We start from the raw sequence: 8,192 nt of genomic DNA on the forward strand, positions 1-8,192 counted from the left end.
CCTAAAGACACCATCCACAACAGACAGGTTTTGAGCACATGCTCTTGCATTAGTCTCAAGACTCCAGTGGCCCTACCTGTACATTTGGACTATATTAACCAAGATGTCTTCACACAGAACAATATTCATGGATATATACCAGTGGCATTTGTTTCTTATGCATTGGTATTAACAGATTTGGTATACATGTTTGTCATTTATGACATGTTTATGTTATTAAACATTATAAATGTTATTAGATATCTAATTCTTTAGAGAAAATAATTAACACACCCATATACAAATATGTCTGTATGTATGAAATACACTAGTAGTCTCACCATTCCTAAAAATGCCATATACTTTCAAAATATGTTTCTTTCACTTGTGTTCATTTTTTCCACTAATTTGCACAACTTTATACCCATTTTTTGCCCTTTGAAATCTTTCTTCACACCTCCATTCATTTTAAATTGACCTCATAAATTGAGCATTATTTAGCAATTACATAATTCTGAATTGTACAATATTTAACAATTTCCCTTCGAAGTTCTTAGTTCATTAATGGAATGATTAAATCTTTTGTTTCTTCATTCTCCTTTTGATCTCTTCCTTGCCTCTCCTCTGTCCCCTAGCAGTGGGAATAAACCTATACACATAGTATATATATATATATAAAATAAGCATTTGCTAACTTCAGTTTATTTTGAAAGTTAATTTGGTGCACACTTGAGGGATTTATGCCTTGGGTTTTATTGTTTTCAATCAGTGTAAGTTTATCATGTCGTTGTTTTGAGGTTGATGATACCACTACATTTAGCTCCTGTATCAATTTTCTAGGACTGCTATTACCCAGTTCTGGAAGCTAGAAGTCTAAAATCAAGGTGTCAGTAGAGCCATGCTCCCTCTGAGACTCTGGACAGAGTCCTTCTTTGCCTCTTCCTAGCTCTTGGCTGTGGCCACCAATTCTTGCCATTCCTTGGTTTCCAGTTGCATCTCTCTAATCTCTATCTACCAAAGGGTTAGGAGTTCAACATATCATTTTAGAAGATACAGATGCACCCATGACAACCCCTAAGTCCCAGGTGATGTTTTGCCCAGCCTAACTAATACCCAGAATTATTAAGAACAAATCTTGATTAACCAATAAAATTCTAGAAAGTAATTATTTTTCCTGTCAAGCTATGGTAACCCCCACCTAGCAAACCAATGATAATATTTACAAATTTGAAAAAAACATTTACCTTTATATGAAAAGAAGGCCATACTAAAGATGGAGATTTGTACATATAGCTGTGCAAACCATCAACAATGTCTTAAGGATGGTTTGACAAGCAGCCATATATATAGCAGTTTTTGATAAAAAATGAGCTACTAATTGCTTAGAGCTGTCCATATGGACCTGTCAACCAATTCTTACAGATAAAAACCTCTATAAGTACATAAATGGACTTAGATAAGTAATCTTGGCAATCATACAGACAACTAATTTGTATACAAATATAGCTTAATCCATTAAAAATAACATAATACTCATTTTATGAATCATCAGTTCATAAATTTGATTCATGAGCATAATTTATGCAGATTAGAAAATGATACCCCATCATCAATTCAAAAGCATATAATTTTGATAGCAATCTCTAGATATTGTTGGCAAAATAATCAATGACTATTGGAATTAAATCAGTGTCCTGGATGGCTTAACTCTAAGTAACATATCATTTAAGATGTATCATGAATGAGATCGTCTCACCATTATCAAAGTTAAATAAACACATTTTGGTATACTTTAGTATTGAGTTAGAATAGATTTATGCCATTATTTTTATACAAAAAAATAAAGGAACAAGGCAGTGTTATATTATAACAATGATATTACTACAATGATATAAATGTGTCTGCCTTTCATATCACCAAATTTTTATTTCAAAATAATGTGTTATAATGAGGTCCAATTTTTAAATGACTTGACTGAAGTCTCAAAGTATTATCATTTGTGCAATACAAATAAAATTCATTTCACTCAATTATCAAGGTATGGAAAATGCTAAGACATTGAGGTTCCATTTGAGTGCAATCAACAGATTGATTTATGTGAGTTTAAGGGGAAAAAATTACCAATTACATAATTTTCAACTCTTACTCAACTCTCACTCAACTTCAGAGACTTCTCAGACGATTAGCACCACAGTTACTGGCTATGATTATAATGAATATTTCATGGTGAAAATGCCAAATATGAAAGGAAAATTTGAACATAAAACCTGAGTTTCACCTATAGAAGTATTTTAATATCTGATTATTATAGTAATTATTTAATATACATATGTAATTATTATTATAACTATTATTTATATATAGTTATAAAAATGAAGAATAAAAATCTTACATAGCTATAATATTGTGCTATAATGATAATAAAAAAATATACTTAATGCATTTTTTAAATACATTTCCCCCATTTCCTGGCACGGGGTGACAGAGTGAGAGTTTCTTGGTTATCCATAATATGCCCCTTTCAACCATATCTGAGTTTATGCTAATGAGGTGACTTGGATGTCAGAAAGACCCAGGAATGATTAGAAGGTTGGAATTTTCAGGCCCACCCCCAATCTCCAAGGAGGAGAGAGGGTATGGAAGTTTACTTCATCACCAATGGCCAGTGATTTCATCAATCATGCCTACCCAGTGAGGCCTCCATAAGACTCCTAAATGATGGGGTTGAAGAGCTGAATTGGTAAACACATTGAGGTTTTAACATTGAGCTCTGTGCCCCTTCCCCATATCTTGATCTATGTAGCTCTTTCATGTGGCCCAAGGGGTCTTGGGAACCTTGACTTTTAGCCAAGTTACACAGAAGTGTGGGTAACCTGGGGGCCCAGTACCTGTGATTGGAATCTGAAGTAGAGGGCAGTTTTGTGGGATTGAGCCCTTAATCTGTGAGGTCTGCACTAAGTAGTTGTGTCCGAATTTCTTGATGTGAGGGGAAAAGCCATACGTTTAGTATTAGAAATGTTGTCAGTAGTAGAGAAATAGAAGTTCTTTTCTTTAACAGCTGTTCAGCAAACTATCATATTCCAAAAAAAAAAAAAAAATGAAGCATGTTTTCAGTTTGAAACTTTGTAAATGTTCTTTTCCCTTTAATCTATCATTCAAAATTGGCTTATACTGAAACTGAAACTGCTGTAGAAACGTAAATATGGATGGAAATTAAGATAGAAACACTAATGCTTCAGCAAGGCTTGACTTTAAACAACTAGTTTTTCTCTTCCTCGTTCATGAAGCCTCCCCCTCCCTTTCACTTGTTTTTCTGTAGAAGAACCCTTTGTTCCCAAGACTCCATATCCATACTGAGTAAGGAGACTGAGGACGGTGCCCAGCCCTGGTCACGAGACCACCTAGAAGGACATAACAAACGAGGCTGGCAGCACGTACCAGATTCTCACTGAAACTGCCCAGATCCTGTATTTTCCTATAAAACCCCTCAGCCTTTTACCCTAGTTGTTCAGCAGTTTTGAAGGCATTAGCTTGCTGCAGCCTCCTTTGCCTGGCAAAGTAATATAAACTATCATTCTTCTTCATCCCCAAACTCTGGCTTCGTGTTTCATTTTGGCGCTGTAGAACAGAGGTCAGTTTTTGACAACAAAACGAAAACACCATCTGTCACATAGATTGAGACATCTTAGTACCTTGACACATAAGGTAGACTTAAGGAAAGTTCAATCATTTTGTCGCTAATTACTTTTTAAAAAACTACCTGATCTCTTATGACATAATGAAGCATTTAAAAAACACTGTTTTAGTTGGATAAATACTGGTGGGTTTAAAGTTACCTATTCAGAATTGTTTAACATACTGATTTGTTAACTTCATTTTTTTCAGAACTTTGCATAGGTAAGTATGACTACTGCAAGATTCTGACAATTTAAATGTGAAAGTTGTTAGTTATCCAAGGTCATACTCAAATATCTTCCATCTCTTACTATGGATGACATTTTCTGCATGAATAGGAATTTATAGGTGTTGATTTATACATCGCAAATACAACTAATTTACATCCAATTCAAATTTAACCTGACAAACTTTTTTTTTAAAGATTTTATTTATTTATTTGAGAGAGAGAGAATGAGAGAGAGAGAGCACGAGAGGGAAGAGAGTCAGAGGGAGAAGCAGACTCCCCGCTGAGCAGGGAGCCGGATGTGGGACTCGATCCTGGGACTCCCGGATCATGACCTGAGCCGAAGGCAGTCGCTTAACCAACTGAGCCACCCAGGCGCCCCCCTGACAAACATTTTAACATTACAATATACCTAAGGCTAACTCAATGCGTAGGATGATGGCTTAACCATGTTGTTACAGGATGTTTGTTCCCTTAGTGCCCGCGGTTCTTGATCACGCTACTTGGAAGAATGAAGAGGCAGACCTGACCAAGGGTGTTGGGCAGCAAAGCAAAGTTTATTGAGTGATAGTACAAAGCTCCCAGAGAGGGAGGGGACCCTAGAGGGTTGCCGTTTTTGGCATTCAAATCTAGGGGTTTTTATAAGCTCTTTCAAGGAACTATTTTAAGCCTCCTGAGATTGGGCCCCTGTGGATTGGCTGCTAAGGTGTGACAGTCAGGGCTTTGATCATGCCCCTGTCTACCTACTAGGTTATTGTTCACATGTTGATGGTCTTTTGGGCTGACATCTGGAGACTAACTGCCTCAACTTGTGATAGTGACCAGTGTTTTACAGTTAACATTTTTGTTTCAGGATGTTTGGGGAAAGTCACTCCTGCAGAGGCTGCTAGACAGGATGCTATTGTGGTCTTGTCTAAGCTGTAAAACAGGATGCTAGTCTGGTTTTGTCTTAGCTGTCCCTGGTCCCTGTTTTCTTGTTGGGGACCCTGGCCTGAATACCTACGTGTCCAATTAACCTCTAACAGTGTGATTTATTGGCGATAGTAAACTTGTCTAAAGAACAAAACAAAACAAACCCAAACAAACAAAACACACAAAACTCTTCCATCTCCAACTATACCATTCAGTGAGTAAGTCAGTATTTTTTAAATTTCTAATATGAAAATACTATTAGTCTGGGAAACTGCAGGAGAACCTAAGCATACAAAATGTTCCCATTGTTATTGTCATTACAATCTAATCATGGAGAGAGAAATACTAACCATAAAATTGAGAAATTATATGACAACACATAATTACACCTTAAAGTAGACTAAAGTTAGGGCGCCTGGGTGGCTCAGTTGGTTAAGCGACTGCCTTCGGCTCAGGTCATGATCCTGGAGTCCCGGGATCGAGTCCCGCATCAGGCTCCCTGCTCAGCAAGGAGCCTGCTTCTCCCTCTGACCCTCCCCCCTCTCATGTGCTCTCTCTCTCTCTCATTCTCACTCTCTCAAAATAAATAAATAAATCTTGTAAAAAAAAAAGTAGACTAAAGTTAGCTTATTTTATAAAGGAATTGTCTTCAATAGATCTGTTAAAATGTAAAAATATATAGAATTCTCAACTAAGTAGCTAAATAGTTGTCACTGATGCTGCTTTAACACTTCTGAAGTTATTAAAAGAAGGAAATGTGTAAATATTTAAAATCTGTTTTGTCTTTGCTTAGGAGGGATTATTTCTGTAAACCTGAGTAAGGATAAGAATGTGCACTTAAGACAGATTCTATCTGTCCAATAACAATTAAAAATTGGAGTAATTTGAGCATATAACTTTGCATTCAATAAATAAAAAAAATGTTCTGGAGGAATGTCCTACTGAGTCCCAATCTGCTGAACTATGCTGTGATGTTTGAAAATAGAGCTTGTGAAAAAGTCTCCTAGCTAAATTCAACACATGGGGAAATCAAAGAGATAGGACACTTTGTTTCAAGTACAGAAAGAGGCTTAAAGGGACAGGCCCAGACCGTTCAGCAACACACATATGTTAATATATTCCAGTCCTTAAAGGTGCCAGAAAGTGTGAAGCCTTGTCACTCTGTGTCTCCCACTCACCTTTCCCTGTCCAGAGTTTGAAAAAATGGAAGTCGCACACTTAGATTGCAGAAAAAGGAATTTAGAATAACTAAAAGAAGACATTTGTGGTGGTAATGGTAGCAAGTAATAAAATAGATGGCTGTTTAAAGTTGCGTCATTTGTTCCCCTTTAGAGGAAGAGAGGTAAATACTGACATTCCCATTTCCCTTTTTAAAATTCAGAGATAATACTGATGGGAAACTGGGGGGGAAAAAAAAAACCTTCTTGAGGTCCTTTTGTCTCCCTAATTTTAAAATGATCTGCATGACAATTAGTGGTAAAACACGGGCATGATTATATAAATAGTCTGTTTAGATTAAATAGCCAAGCATATTTGAAGTAGGTTAAAATAAAGTGAATTCTTTATGATATTCTCATAAATGTTTATGACTCTGGGTGATTTGAAATCATATTCTACTGGTAAAGGTTATCATAACTCTGCCCAAAAAAGAAATACGTAAAATCAGAAGGTTCTATACAATAATCTGGCCTTAATACTAATGACTAATACATAGATGTAAAAAGGACAACCATAGATAAGGTCTTGTAACTTCCATTGAAATTGCAGTGGAATTTACCTTCCACGGCATTCTTCATTATATTCACTGTATGTACATTCCTTTAATGTAGTTCACAGTTGCTATATGCACTTGCTAGAGATAGCAGAGTCACTCAAGAAATAACTGTTCAAAGAAATGAAATAATGCAATATTTACCACAGACTCTATGGGAATTTATAATTGAATGCCCCCCCAAACCAAATTCGGACAAAGAAAATATTTTTATTAATCAAGCACATAATTAGTATACGACAGCCCCAAAATATGATATACAAGCTAGTTTCCCCAACTTGTGTAATATTTGCTGACTCAGATATGCAGAGGGGACAGGAAGGAGCCAGTCTAAGCGTGTGGTTAGAAGGAACAAGGGACTTCTTGACAGAGAACAGCAACAACTTCCTGAAGAGTTCAGTATATCTGCTCTTGAAGCAGAAAGAACAAAGAATAATCAATGTCTTTATTTGATATATAGTACCTCTTCCCACACTGTATTTGCTTTTCTCATCTATTTTCTTCATCAGTAATCCAACTTACACTGTCCATATCACACAGAGAGGAAGAAAAGTGCATTACTGAATAAGGCATCTGCATAATCACTGGAGAGCTGCAGTAGAACCATCAGTGATAAGGAAGAGCAAACACATTCCGTGGTTTTTAGAACCGTATGTGATTTCAGTGTTGACATACTCGGAAAAGAAAACACAAAAATTTAACTTTTCAATTCTATAGTAATATGCTCTAATATTCTGAAGCTATGGTACATTATATATTTTCTGGAAGTTTATGTCATATAATATCTCACAGGTACATGTATTTATGTAGTGTTTTTGTGTGTTGTGAAATTAACATTTGCTTATTACTTTAGTAGTTTATCTGTAGATCCTTTGGCTTTTTCTAGGTATACCATGATGTGGCTACAAATGACGGTTTTCTTTCTTCCTTTCCATTTTTTATACATTTTGCTATTATTGTTACTGGCATTAACATTATTCTACTATATTGCCTTGGGCTAGGTTTCTCCGTAAAAAGCTGCATGGAAGTGGTGATAGCAGGCATTCTTTCAGAAGAAACTATTTCAATATTTTACTATCATGTGTATGGTATCTTGATATGGTCTATAGATTTTTTTATAGAAAAAATCTTTTTAAAGGAAATTTCCATTTGAATTCCAATTTTATAAGAAACGTGAGGTTCTTTCAACATGAAGTAACATTGAATTCCATTTACTGCTTTCTCATATATTGAGATGAACATATGCTTTTATATTTCTTCATTTTTTAAGCTGGTGAATTACATTGTTACGCCAATCTTGTATTTCTGGAATAAACTCAATACATTGTAATATATTTTTCTTTTTATATGCTGTTTCAATGTATTTGCAAATATTTTAAGTAGAATTTCTTCATCTATGTTCACGAGTGAGATGGTTCTCTATATATGACTATATAACTATTTAGATTTTTTTTTTCTTGTGTCTACTACATTATTTAGGTTTATAACAACCCTCTTATTTTACTTTTCATAAGGACTCTAAATTTCCTTTAGTATTGGTATGTACTTAATAACTAGCATTTCTTTCTTTCTTTCTATCTTTTTTCTTTCTTTCTTTCTTTCTTTCTTTCTTTCTTTCTTTCTTTCTTT

The sequence above is a fragment of the Callorhinus ursinus genome, unplaced genomic scaffold, assembly GCF_003265705.2.
Source record: "Callorhinus ursinus isolate GAN/ISIS: 27379988/994484 unplaced genomic scaffold, GSC_fseal_2.0 scaffold4, whole genome shotgun sequence".
Taxonomy (NCBI): Eukaryota; Metazoa; Chordata; class Mammalia; order Carnivora; family Otariidae; genus Callorhinus; species Callorhinus ursinus.